The sequence below is a fragment of the Peromyscus leucopus genome, chromosome 14 (assembly GCF_004664715.2).
Source record: "Peromyscus leucopus breed LL Stock chromosome 14, UCI_PerLeu_2.1, whole genome shotgun sequence".
In the NCBI taxonomy this organism is placed as follows: domain Eukaryota; kingdom Metazoa; phylum Chordata; class Mammalia; order Rodentia; family Cricetidae; genus Peromyscus; species Peromyscus leucopus.
The window spans coordinates 76,551,870-76,566,295 of NC_051075.1; the positions used below are offsets into that span (position 1 = coordinate 76,551,870).

Here is a 14,426-nt window from a genome sequence, read left to right on the forward strand (position 1 = left end):
CTCCCTCAAGCCTGTGTTTCATCCCTGTGCCTTGAGCAACAGGAGTTATCAGTGCATGCCTGGCAGAGTGTCCCCTCCCCACCCAGCAGGGGCTAAAGGGCTTGTTGCCCTCTGACCCCAGCTTCTGGGTTGGACTTTGCGTGATTTGATTCCCAGTGAATCACTTCTGAGCCATGTCAGGGTCTTCAGTCACTTCTAACCAGAAAGATTTATTCACAAACATGTGTGCTTGTGTGTGTGTGTGTGTGTGTGTGTGTGTGTGTGTGTGTGTGTGTGTGCTTGTGTGCTCCCTTCCTCATCCATGTCCCATAGGGAACTCTCCCCCACACAATACTGCAAAGGCAGTGACATATATGAATGTCACGTCGCCAAATGTCAAATGTCCACATCTAGAGCTCCAAACAAAACCAGCAGCATAACAGTACCACCACTGAAACACCCTAACATCGGGCCTAACTCTGTGAGTGCAGACTCCACCCCCAAGCCTTGCAGCCTTAACCCAGAAGTGGCCAGGCAGCCTGGTTCTCACCTGCAACACGATGCTGCCCCCGCTTGGCGGGTCAGAGCAGCCAAGTGGCTTTGAGGCCCCCAGATGAGGCTTTTGGGAGCTGGACACTCTGGCAGCAGAAACGAGAGGGGCTTTACTCAGACAACTGTGTCATATTCAAATTCTTTTTCCCTGCTCCTTTTGAATATTTTTTTTCTCCATGGAGATGTGACCTGCTTAAGGTTTAGCCTGGTCACCCTGATTGTTCCACAGACAAGAAACCCCAGCCAGCCTCTCAGCTATTCCATAAATGTACACACTCACATATAACATGCCTATGCAGAGTACATACACTAGGAACAATCTCAGAAGAATGCTTACAAAAAGTGCACAGCACAGGTCCCTCTGCCTGAGATGTCCCTCTGCAAAAACCCCAACCACCCATAGCCCCCCGTGAACCCACATGAACAGGCCAGAAGAGCATCAGGGTGCAGGCTCCTTAGTCCCACCTCTGAGTACAGTGTTTCTACAAGCCCCCCCCCCCCCCCCCCCCGACTTTTCAGGTCATGATGAAGCAGCCATCTGACTCTGTGGCTAGGGCCCAGCCTCCATAAAAGTGTTTATATACCCAGCTGTTTATATACCCAGCCAGTACCTCAAATAGGTGGAGTCCTCTTTATATGCCCTTCACCTATGTTACCAGATTGTTGCCTTACAAATGACTCAGGCCAGCACTCCTGGACCTGAAATCAGGCAGAGAAGACCCTTGGCCACTCCAGGTGGCCCTCCCTTAACAGAGAGTTAGCTGCAGGACAGCCCTCACCATCCCCATGTCCCCAAGCACTCACCCCCAGTCTCAGGGCCTCTCCCTCAATGCCTCAGTTTGACTAAAATACTGTCAGTGTGCCTTTGACATTTAATCCCTGGCAAGGTCATGGCAATGGTCACAGCAAAGACCATGCATCCTTACCCTGACCCCAGCCAGCTCCTCTCTGGCCAGCCCCACTTGTTTGCTCCAGACTCAGCACTGTGGGATCTTTTCCAAAGCCTATCTCTTTGTGCTGCTAACCTAAAGAACACTGCTGCAACCTCCCCGTCACTTACTTGCCTGCCTCTCTGCTCGAGTGCCTCCAGGAACAGGAAGCTTCCACGCCCCAGCACGCTGCTTATGGGCTGTCTCTTACTTAGATGTTCCTCTCAGCCCCCCCACCCCCACCCCCGTCTTCTGCATCAACCTCTGCAGCACCTCACTAGCTTGCTTGTGCCTCAGCCCTCAGGTCTTTATAGGAGGCAAGCTCTCTATCTTCAGGGTCCTCCCTGTGCTGTGCTGAATAGCAAAACCCCCACCTAACACAAGAACAACTTTGGGGGTCTCTATACCTGTCTGGGGGTGCTTCCCCCTTGGCCCTCTGCATTTGGGACAAAGCCTTTTGCCCTGTTGTTCTTCCAGGAGCCCAGGGGAGGGTTGGTGCTCTCCTCTTCCCAGGGAGGGGGATGGGGGGGCAGCTGCTCTGTCTCTAGCTGTTAAGCAGCTCAGAGCCCTCTTGGTTTTTTTCCCTTCCCCCTCTTCTCTTTTTTTTTATGGCCCCTTTGCCTGTTGGTAGGGAGAAGCCTCTTAATGCAAAGCACCCTGCTCTTTTTCTGTTGGAATGGTGGCTACCTGGCCAGCGCTGGTTACCCTGCAGAAGTGAGAGCTGCAGAAGCAGCTGCAGCAGGGATGAGGGGCTCTCAAGCTGTAGAGCTAGGCTTGACTCCTATTCTGTAACTGTGAGACCACACAATTCCCTTTAGTTTTCAGAGTCTAGGGGCTTTCCCTGTGAAATGGGAGATGAGAGATTTTCTCTCACCAGCTTGAGTTGGGGATTTAAGGAGATGAGAGTAGCTTAGCCTTCACCAGACACTTTATAAACTCTTGTGGAGTCAGCAGTGGGACCCAGGAGGAGGGTGATGTGTAGCAAGTGTCATAAGACCCCATGCTGCATACACACTGCAATATCTCCTGGCAGAGCCCCCTCTGCTGGCTTAATTGCACAAATCAAGCCTGCCAGAGGCAGCCCTTAGCCTGGGGAATTAAGGGGAGATGTGGCAGCAGCAGAAATGCCAGGCAGAGCCCATATCTGCATTTACTAGCATTTGCATGGTATATAACAGCATTTGGGAAAAGTGGACAGGCAGAGAGAGATGTTACCTTCTTGTTACTCCCTTGAAGGGCCAGATAAGATAGGGAGGTTTAGGAAGAGAAGCCATAAAGCTCAGGGCATCCCCTTAACTGGGAAACGGCTAACACTCCACTCATTTACACTACCAGACACCGCAGCACACTGACCTCCTGTGTCCCTAGAGTGAGGATAGGGCTAAAGTGATGATGTCAGTTGGCCGGGCGGCCGATCGCTCGGTCTGTCAGTCAGTCGGTCGGTCGATCGGTCGGTCGGTCAGTCGGCTTCCTGTCTTCGTACTACAATCATCTTGAGGAGAAAACAATCAGGGAGTAGTACACCACACAAGGGTGTTAGCAATAGGGACATCAGTCCAAAACTCACCTAGGAAACCTCAAAAATAAGAGTCTCCTGATCTACATTGGGCCAAAGAAGAAACTGAGGCACAAAAGGTCAAGTTCCATAACGTCTCTCAGCTGGTGTGAGGTTGAGCCAGGATGAAACCCAGGGCTTTCCAAGGCTCCCCACCACACCCTGCTGCTGAAGACTGCCTAGCAAGATTGTGCCGAATGCTGGGGGCATGATGTGGGTGGGCAGAAGATGGACTGAACCTCCCAGCACACTTGAGATCTCAGCTCTTTCATGGCCCAATCCTTTTGAAGGGCAGGGTCAAAATTAGGTGTAAGCATCTATAGTTATAGGCTAATGAAGGTAGTGTTATTAACCTGATGAGAACAGGACCCCTATTTATCAGTAATCAAATTTAGGGTAGGGGGGGCATGGGGCTTGTTGGTACAGAGGTGAGTTAGAGAGAACAAAATGTTCTGGGGCTCTGGTGAGCTTTCTGTTGGAAAGTGTCAGCTCTGAGTAGCTGGGGCTTAGGGCTGGGAATAGAGACCTCCTAAGGCAGGGCCCTCATCTCAGGGAAGTGCCCTACACTGAACATTATGGTGGGTGGGGGACCCTAGCACCTCATACACAAACCGGGAATCTGAGCCTCCTCTCATCTCAATTTCCCATTTGTAAGAGAAAAATAAAAACCAAGCATCAATCTAAGAGGGTATTCCACTTATGTGTGAGACAAAGAGGCACCAAGCATCATTCTCAGAGACCATTTCACTCCTGAGAGAAATGAGCACCTAGCATCATTTTAGAGATGAACCACTCCTGTGTGAGAGAAAGGGGCACCAAGCATCATTTTAAGAGATGACCCACACCTGTGTTAGAGGGTACCTAGCATCATTCTAGAGATGACCCACTCCTGTGTTAGAGGGTACCTAGCATCATTCTAGAGATGACCCACTCCTGTGTGGGAGAAAGGGGTACCTAGCATCATTCTAAGAGACAATTCCACTCCTTTATGAGAGAAGGAGGTACCTAGCATCATTCTAAGAGACAATTTCACTCCTGTGTCAGAGAAAGGAGTACTTAGCATCTATCTAAGAGAACATTCTACTCCTGTGTGAGAGAAAGGGGTACTTAGCATCATTCTAAGATATGACCCACTCTTGTGTGAGAGAAAGGGGTACTTAGCACCATTCTAAGAGACCATTCCACTCCCGTGTGAGAGAAAAGAGTACTAGCATCATTCTACGAGACAATTTCACTCTCGCATGAGAGAAGGGGGCACCTCGCATCATTGTATGAGATGACCCACTCCTGTTTGAGAGATAGGGGTACCTAGCATCATTCTAAGATACAATTCCACTCCTGTGTCAGAGAAAAAGGTACTTAGCATCATTCTAATAGACCATTACACTCCTCTGTGAGAGAAAGGGGTACATTTCTACTCCTGTGTGAGACAAAGGGGTACCTAGTATCATTCTAAGAAAAGACCCACTCCTGTGTGGGAGAAAGGGCACCTAGCATCATTTTTGAGACAATTCCATTCCCTTGTGAGAGGAAGAAGCACCTAGCATCATTCTAAGAGACAATTAAACTTGTATGTCAGAGAAAGGGGTACTTAGCATCATGTTAAGAGCCAATTCCACTCATGTGTGAGAGAAAGGGGTACCTAGCATCATTTTAAGAGATGACCCACCCCTTTGTAAAAAAAAAAAGGGCACCTAACATCATTCTAAGAGACAATTTCATTCATGTGTCAGAGAAAGGAGTACTTAGCATCTATCTAAGAGAACATTCTCCTCCTGTGTGAGAAAGAGAGGTACTTAGCATCATTCTAAGAGACAATTCCACTCCTGTGTGAGAGAAAGGGGTACTTAGCATCATTCTAAGAGACAATTCCACTCAAGTGTGAGAGAAAGGGGTACTTAGCATCTATCTAAGAGAACATTCTCCTCCTGTGTGAGAGAAAGGGGTACTTAGCATCATTCTAAGAGACAATTCCACTCATGTGTGAGAGAAAGGGGTACTTAGCATCATTCCAAGAGACAATTCCACTCATGTGTCAGAAAAAGGGGTACTTAGCATCATTCTAAGAGACAATTCCACTCATGTGTCAGAGAAAGGGGTACTTAGCATCATTCTAAGACCATTCCACTCCTGTGTCAGAGAAAAAGGTACTTAGCATCATTCTAATAGACCATTACCCTCCTCTGTGAGAGAAAGGGGCACCTAGAATCATTCGAAGAGATGACCCACTGCTCTGTGAGAGAAAGGGGTACATTTCTACTTCTGTGTGAGACAAAGGGGTACCTAGCATCATTCTAAGAAAAGACCCACTCCTGTGTGGGAGAAAGGGGCACCTAGCATCATTTTTGAGACAATTCCATTCCCTTGTGAGAGGAAGAAGCACCTAGCATCATTCTAAGAGACAATTAAACTTGTATGTCAGAGAAAGGGGTACTTAGCATCATGTTAAGAGCATGTTAAGCGCCAATTCCAGGCTGGAGAGATGGCTCAGAGGTTAAAAGCACTGACTGCTCTTCCAGAGGTCCTGAGTTCAATTCCCAGCAACCACATGGTGGCTCACAACCATCTGTAATGAGATCTGGTGCCCTCTTCTGGACTGCTGTCATACATGCTGTATACATACTAAATAAATAAATCTTAAAAAAAAAAAAAGCCAATTCCACTCATGTGTGAGAGAAAGGGGTACCTAGCATCATTTTAAGAGATGACCCACTCCTTTGTTAACAAAAAGGGCACCTAACATCATTCTAAGAGACAATTTCACTCCTGTGTCAGAGAAAGGAGTACTTAGCATCTATCTAAGAGAACATTCTCCTCCTGTGTGAGAGAAAGGGGTACTTAGCATCATTCTAAGATATGACCCACTCTTGTGTGAGAGAAAGGGGTACTTAGCACCATTCTAAGAGACCATTCCACTCCCGTGTGAGAGAAAAGAGGACTAGCATCATTCTACGAGACAATTTCACTCTCGCATGAGAGAAGGGGGCACCTCGCATCATTGTATGAGATGACCCACTCCTGTTTGAGAGATAGGGGTACCTAGCATCATTCTAAGATACAATTCCACTCCTGTGTCAGAGAAAAAGGTACTTAGCATCATTCTAATAGACCATTACACTCCTCTGTGAGAGAAAGGGGTACATTTCTACTCCTGTGTGAGACAAAGGGGTACCTAGCATCATTTTAAGAAAAGACCCACTCCTGTGTGGGAGAAAGGGCACCTAGCATCATTTTTTGAGACAATTCCATTCCCTTGTGAGAGGAAGAAGCACCTAGCATCATTCTAAGAGAAAATTAAACTTGTGTGTCAGAGAAAGGGGTACTTAGCATCATGTTAAGAGCCAATTCCACTCATGTGTGAGAGAAAGGGGTACCTAGCATCATTTTAAGAGATGACCCACCCCTCTGTAAAAAAAAAAAAAGGGCACCTAACATCATTCTAAGAGACAATTTCATTCATGTGTCAGAGAAAGGAGTACTTAGCATTTATCTAAGAGAACATTCTCCTCCTGTGTGAGAGAAAGGGGTACTTAGCATCATTCTAAGAGACAATTTCACTCCTGTGTCAGAGAAAGGAGTACTTAGCATCTATCTAAGAGAACATTCTCCTCCTGTGTGAGAGAAAGGGGTACTTAGCATCATTCTAAGATATGACCCACTCTTGTGTGAGAGAAAGGGGTACTTAGCACCATTCTAAGAGACCATTCCTCTCCCGTGTGAGAGAAAAGAGTACTGGCATCATTCTACGACACAATTTCACTCTCGCATGAGAGAAGGGGGCACCTCGCATCATTGTATGAGATGACCCACTCCTGTTTGAGAGATAGGGGTACCTAGCATCATTCTAAGATACAATTCCACTCCTGTGTCAGAGAAAAAGGTACTTAGCATCATTCTAATAGACCATTACACTCCTCTGTGAGAGAAAGGGGTACATTTCTACTCCTGTGTGAGACAAAGGGGTACCTAGCATCATTTTAAGAAAAGACCCACTCCTGTGTGGGAGAAAGGGGCACCTAGCATCATTTTTGAGACAATTCCATTCCCTTGTGAGAGGAAGAAGCACCTAGCATCATTCTAAGAGACAATTAAACTTGTATGTCAGAGAAAGGGGTACTTAGCATCATGTTAAGAGCCAATTCCACTCATGTGTGAGAGAAAGGGGTACCTAGCATCATTTTAAGAGATGACCCACCCCTTTGTAAAAAAAAAAGGGCACCTAACATCATTCTAAGAGACAATTTCATTCATGTGTCAGAGAAAGGAGTACTTAGCATCTATGTAAGAGAGCATTCTACTCCTGTGTGAGAGAAAGGGGTACTTAGCATCATTCTAAGAGACAATTCCACTCCTGTGTGAGAGAAAGGGGTACTTAGCATCATTCTAAGAGACAATTCCACTCATGTGTGAGAGAAAAGGGTACTTAGCATCATTCCAAGAGACAATTCCACTCATGTGTCAGAGAAAGGGGTACTTAGCATCATTCTAAAAGACAATTCCACTCATGTGTCAGAGATAGGGGTACCTAGCATCATTCTAAGACCATTTCACTCCTGTGTCGGAGAAAAAGGTACTTAGCATCATTCTAATAGACCATTACACTCCTCTGTGAGAGAAAGGGGCACCTAGAATCATTCGAAGAGATGACCCACTGCTCTGTGAGAGAAAGGGGTACATTTCTACTTCTGTGTGAGACAAAGGGGTACCTAGCATCATTCTAAGAAAAGACCCACTCCTGTGTGGGAGAAAGGGGCACCTAGCATCATTTTTGAGACAATTCCATTCCCTTGTGAGAGGAAGAAGCACCTAGCATCATTCTAAGAGACAATTAAACTTGTATGTCAGAGAAAGGGGTACTTAGCATCATGTTAAGAGCATTTAAGAGCCAATTCCAGGCTGGAGAGATGGCTCAGAGGTTAAAAGCACTGACTGCTCTTCCAGAGGCCCTGAGTTCAATTCCCAGCAACCACATGGTGGCTCACAACCATCTGTAATGAGATCTGGTGCCCTCTTCTGGACTGCTGTCATACATGCTGTATACATACTAAATAAATAAATCTTAAAAAAAAAAAGAGCCAATTCCACTCATGTGTGAGAGAAAGGGGTACCTAGCATCATTTTAAGAGATGACCCACTCCTTTGTTAACAAAAAGGGCACCTAACATCATTCTAAGAGACAATTTCACTCCTGTGTCAGAGAAAGGAGTACTTAGCATCTATCTAAGAGAACATTCTACTCCTGTGTGAGAGAAAGGGGTACTTAGCATCATTCTAAGATATGACCCACTCTTGTGTGAGAGAAAGGGGTACTTAGCACCATTCTAAGAGACCATTCCTCTCCCGTGTGAGAGAAAAGAGTACTAGCATCATTCTACGAGACAATTTCACTCTCGCATGAGAGAAGGGGGCACCTCGCATCATTGTATGAGATGACCCACTCCTGTTTGAGAGATAGGGGTACCTAGCATCATTCTAAGATACAATTCCACTCCTGTGTCAGAGAAAAAGGTACTTAGCATCATTCTAATAGACCATTACACTCCTCTGTGAGAGAAAGGGGTACATTTCTACTCCTGTGTGAGACAAAGGGGTACCTAGCATCATTTTAAGAAAAGACCCACTCCTGTGTGGGAGAAAGGGGCACCTAGCATCATTTTTGAGACAATTCCATTCCCTTGTGAGAGGAAGAAGCACCTAGCATCATTCTAAGAGACAATTAAACTTGTGTGTCAGAGAAAGGGGTACTTAGCATCATGTTAAGAGCCAATTCCACTCATGTGTGAGAGAAAGGGGTACCTAGCATCATTTTAAGAGATGACCCACCCCTTTGTAAAAAAAAAAAGGGCACGTAACATCATTCTAAGAGACTATTTCATTCATGTGTCAGAGAAAGGAGTACTTAGCATCTATCTAAGAGAACATTCTCCTCCTGTGTGAGAGAAAGGGGTACTTAGCATCATTCTAAGAGACAATTCCACTCCTGTGTGAGAGAAAGGGGTACTTAGCATCATTCTAAGATATGACCCACTCTTGTGTGAGAGAAAGGGGTACTTAGCACCATTCTAAGATACCATTCCTCTCCCGTGTGAGAGAAAAGAGTACTGGCATCATTCTACGACACAATTTCACTCTCGCATGAGAGAAGGGGCCACCTTGCATCATTGTATGAGATGACCCACTCCTGTTTGAGAGATAGGGGTACCTAGCATCATTCTAAGATACAATTCCACTCCTGTGTCAGAGAAAAAGGTACTTAGCATCATTCTAATAGACCATTACACTCCTCTGTGAGAGAAAGGGGTACATTTCTACTCCTGTGTGAGACAAAGGGGTACCTAGCATCATTTTAAGAAAAGACCCACTCCTGTGTGGGAGAAAGGGGCACCTAGCATCATTTTTGAGACAATTCCATTCCCTTGTGAGAGGAAGAAGCACCTAGCATCATTCTAAGAGACAATTAAACTTGTGTGTCAGAGAAAGGGGTACTTAGCATCATGTTAAGAGCCAATTCCACTCATGTGTGAGAGAAAGGGGTACCTAGCATCATTTTAAGAGATGACCCACCCCTTTGTAAAAAAAAAAAAGGGCACGTAACATCATTCTAAGAGACTATTTCATTCATGTGTCAGAGAAAGGAGTACTTAGCATCTATCTAAGAGAACATTCTCCTCCTGTGTGAGAGAAAGGGGTACTTAGCATCATTCTAAGAGACAATTCCACTCCTGTGTGAGAGAAAGGGGTACTTAGCATCATTCTAAGATATGACCCACTCTTGTGTGAGAGAAAGGGGTACTTAGCACCATTCTAAGATACCATTCCTCTCCCGTGTGAGAGAAAAGAGTACTGGCATCATTCTACGACACAATTTCACTCTCGCATGAGAGAAGGGGGCACCTTGCATCATTGTATGAGATGACCCACTCCTGTTTGAGAGATAGGGGTACCTAGCATCATTCTAAGATACAATTCCACTCCTGTGTCAGAGAAAAAGGTACTTAGCATCATTCTAATAGACCATTACACTCCTCTGTGAGAGAAAGGGGTGCATTTCTATTCCTGTGTGAGACAAAGGGGTACCTAGCATCATTTTAAGAAAAGACCCACTCCTGTGTGGGAGAAAGGGGCACCTAGCATCATTTTTGAGACAATTCCATTCCCTTGTGAGAGGAAGAAGCACCTAGCATTATTCTAAGAGACAATTAAATTTGTGTGTCAGAGAAAGGGGTACTTAGCATCATGTTAAGAGCCAATTCCACTCATGTGTGAGAGAAAGGGGTACCTAGCATCATTTTAAGAGATGACCCACCCCTTTGTAAAAAAAAAAAGGGCACCTAACATCATTCTAAGAGACAATTTCATTCATGTGTCAGAGAAAGGAGTACTTAGCATCTATGTAAGAGAACATTCTACTCCTGTGTGAGAGAAAGGGGTACTTAGCATCATTCTAAGAGACAATTCCACTCCTGTGTGAGAGAAAGGGGTACTTAGCATCATTCTAAGAGACAATTTCACTCTTGTGTGAGAGAAAGGGTTACTTTGCATCTGTTTAAGAGAACATTCTACTCCTGTGTGAGAGAAAAGGGTACTTAGCATCATTCTAAGAGACAATTAAACTTGTGTGTCAGAGAAAGGGGTACCTAGTATCATTCTAAGGGACAATTTTACTCTTGTGTGAGAGAAAGGAGCACCTAGCATCATTGTAAGAGATGACCAACTCCTGTGTAAAAGAAAGAGGCATCAAGCATCATTCTAAGAGGCAATTCCACTCGTGTGTCAGAGAGCGGAGTACCTAACATTCTAATAGATGACCCACTCCTGTGTGAGAGGTAGGGGTACCCAGCATCATTCTAAGAGACCATCCACTCCTGTGTGAGAGAAAGGGGCACCTAGCATCATTTTTTAGAATATTTCATTCCCATGTGAGAGAAAGGAGCACCTCGTATCATTCTAAGAGACAACTCCACTCCTGTGTAAGAGAAGGGGGCACCTAATATCATTCTAAGAGACAGTTCCACTTGTGTGTCAGAGAAAGGGCTACCTAGCATCATGTTAAGAGACAATTCCACTCAAGAGTGAGAAAAAGGGGCACCTCATATCATTCTAAGAGATGATGCACTGCTTTGTGAGAGAAAGGGGTACTTAGCATCATTCTAAGAGATGACCCGCTCCCTCATGAGAGAAAGGGGTACTTAGCATCATTCTAAGAGATGACCCGCTCCCTCATGAGAGAAAGGGGCACCTAACATCATTGTAAGAGATGATCCACTCCTGTGTCAGAGAACGAGGGACCAAGCATCATTCTAAGAGACAAATCCAAACCTGTGTGAGAGAAAGGGGTACTTAGCATCATTTAAGAGACAATTTCACTGCTGTGTGAAAGAAAGGGATATGTAGCATCATTCTAAGAGACAATTCCACTCCTGTATGAGAGAAAAGGGTACTTAGCATCATTCTAAGAAATGACCTACGCTTGTGTGAGAGAAAGGGGTACTTAGCATCATTGTAAGTGATGACCCACTCCTGTGTGAGAGAAACGGTCACCAAGCATCATTCTAAGAGACAATTCAACTCCTGTGTTAGAGAAAGGGGCACCTAGCATCATTGTAAATGATGACCTATTCTGTGTGAGAGAATGGGGGACCAAGCATCATTCTAAGAGCCAATTCCAAACCTGTGTGGGAGAAAGGGGTACCCTGCATCATTCTAAGAGACAATTCCACTCATGTGTGAGAGAAAGGGGCACCTAGCATCATTCTAAGAAATGACCCACTCTTGTGTGAGAGAAAGGGGTACTTAGCATCATTCTAAGAGACCATTCCTCTCCTGTGTCAGAGAAAGGGGCACCAAGCATCATTCTAAGAAACAAATCCACTCCTGTGTGAGAGAAATTGTAACCAAGCATCATTCTAAGAAACAGTTACACTCCTGTGTGAGAGAAATAGAAACCGAGCATCATTCTAAAAGACAATTCCATTCCTGTGTTACAGAAAGAGGCACCAAGTATCATTCTAAGAGACAATTCCACTCCTGTGTTTGAGGCGGGGGCGCCTAGCATCATTCTAATAGATGACCCACTCCTGTGTTAGAGAAGAGGGCACCTAACATCATTCTGAGAAAGAATTTCACTCCCGTGTGAGAGAAGGGGGCACCAAGCATCATTCTAAGGGACAATTTCACTCCTGTGTCAGAGAAAGGGGCACCTAGCATCATTGTAAGAGACAGTTCACTCCTGTGTGAGAGAAATAGTAACCAAGCATCATTCTAAGATACAGTTCCACTCCTGTGTCAGAGAAATAGTAACCAAACATCATTCTAAGATACAGTTTCACTCCTGTCTGAGAGAAATTGTAACCACGCATCATTCTAAGAAACAGTTACACTCCTGTGTGAGAGAAATAGAAACGGAGCATCATTCCAAGAGACAATTCCACTCCTGTGTTTGAGGCGGGGGCGCCTTGCATCATTCTAAGAGATGACCCACTCCTGTGTTAGAGAAGAGGGCACCTAGCATCATTCTGAGAAAGAATTTCACTCCCGTGTGAGGGAAAGGGGCACCAAGCATCATTCTAAGGGACAATTCCACTCCCGTGTCAGAGAAATAGTAACCAAGCATCATTCTAAGATACAGTTCCACTCCTGTATGAGAGAAATAGTAACCAAACATCATTCTAAGATATAGTTCCACTCCTGTGTGAGAGAAATTGTAACCAAACATCATTCTAAGATACAGTTTCAGTCCTGTCTGAGAGAAATTGTAACCAAGCATCATTCTAAGAAACAGTTACACTCCTGTGTGAGAGAAGGGACACTGAGCATCATTCTAAGAAATGACCCATTCCTGCATGAGAGAAATAGAAACCGAGCATCATTCTAATAGACAATTCCACTCCTGTGTGAGGGAAAGGGGCACCAAGCATTATTCTAAGAGATAACCCACTCCCGTAACCTTTTCTGATGATAGCTAGGGTTGCCAGACACCTGTTTGCTGCTCAGAGCTGTATTCAACAGGAGAACTCTGGCTGCTCCCCTTCCTTCAGAGGGAAATACAGAAGGGGAGAAGGGATGGGAGAGGTGCCCCCTACAAAGTAGTAGAGAGCAGAGTTCTGCATGGGATAGGAGTTTGGGAATTTAGGATTTGTGTCAACTCACCATGAGGTAGTCTGGACTCCTAAGACAGCAGCCAAGAGTCTGTGGCGCCCCCAAGTGCCACAAGGGGGCTGCCTGGGCTACAGTTTTTGCATTCTTAAATGAGGAGGGGGAGATAAGAAGAAGGACCTGTGTTTGGGCTCTCCGCGGTGGCGCTTTTAATTGCAGCAGCTGCGGAGGTTGCAGGCGGGCGGGGGGCAGCAGCGTCCCAGCGTCGCTTCAGAGTCTGTGCTGCAATGCAGACGGAGCTGCTGCAGGCAAGCAGCTGAGGGTCCGCGGCGGGCAAGCAGCTGAGGGTCGGCGCTGTCAGCGGCGTCTGCTTCCCAGAGTGAGGAATGAAAGACAAGGGAGAAAGCTTGCAGGGAGTGCGCAGTGGCCAGGCGCCCGGGAAACGCGAGGGAAGAGTGAAGAGCCAGAGCCTGTGGCTGTTGCAGGAGGGCCAGAAAAGTGGGGGCTCTGGGAACGGTGGAAAGCCATAAGGGGGTAGTGGACCAGGCTGTTTTGGGGACTCAAGGTGAGTCAGCTTTCTGTCCCTATAAGTGAGAGCAAAGTAAGTGGGGTTGAGAGCAGCTGTGGAAGCTTGGCAAGCAGTTTTAGGGGGAAAAGCATCAATTCTTATCTTTCCAAAGAGGCTTAATTAAGAATAAAACAAAATAGCAAACTAGAGAGAGTAGCTGAGCTGGTTACTCACTGTGTGTGGCAGGTGACAGTGCTGTTCTCTTAACTAAACTGGCACAGCATCCCAGCAGGAGAGTACACAGGCTGCTGGCTCTGCGTTAAGGAGAGAAACTGTCGGCTCTTTAGAGCTAGGGGAGGGTCTGGGGGTGCAAGAAAGCTAGCAGGGAGCTAGATGGTGTGCATCTGGTGGGTGTCTGATTCCTCAGTGCCCCCCAACACCAGCGGTACTTTTCCTTCAATCCATCCACCCCACTTGTAGTGTTTGTCCCTTCGCCACGCAGAGATATTTGTGAATCCCCCGCAACACTCTGCTAGTTTTAACGTAAACCCAAAGCCCCCTCTGAGCTTTTAAATGTCTCCCTAGACCCCTCTACTTGCCTCCTATACTTCATTTTTACTTGTTGATTAAAAAGAAAGCCAGCATTTATATCAGCATTTTTCAGACAACACACACAGAGAATACAATGCACTTTTTAAACACCACATTTTTAACTTTTGTATTTCATTTCGATGCAGTGCTTACCAAATCCATTCAGCCCTCAGCTTTATCTGATCCCGGGACCCTCCCTCAATTCCCACTGCCCCCG

The 14,426-nt window shown here is 45.9% G+C and overlaps 1 long non-coding RNA gene across 50 annotated transcripts in view; it reads left to right on the forward strand.

Moving 5' to 3' along the window:
* LOC114684504 overlaps positions 1-14,426 on the forward strand; it is a 137,813-nt gene that overhangs the window by 30,412 nt on the left and 92,975 nt on the right. The window lies entirely within an intron of this gene.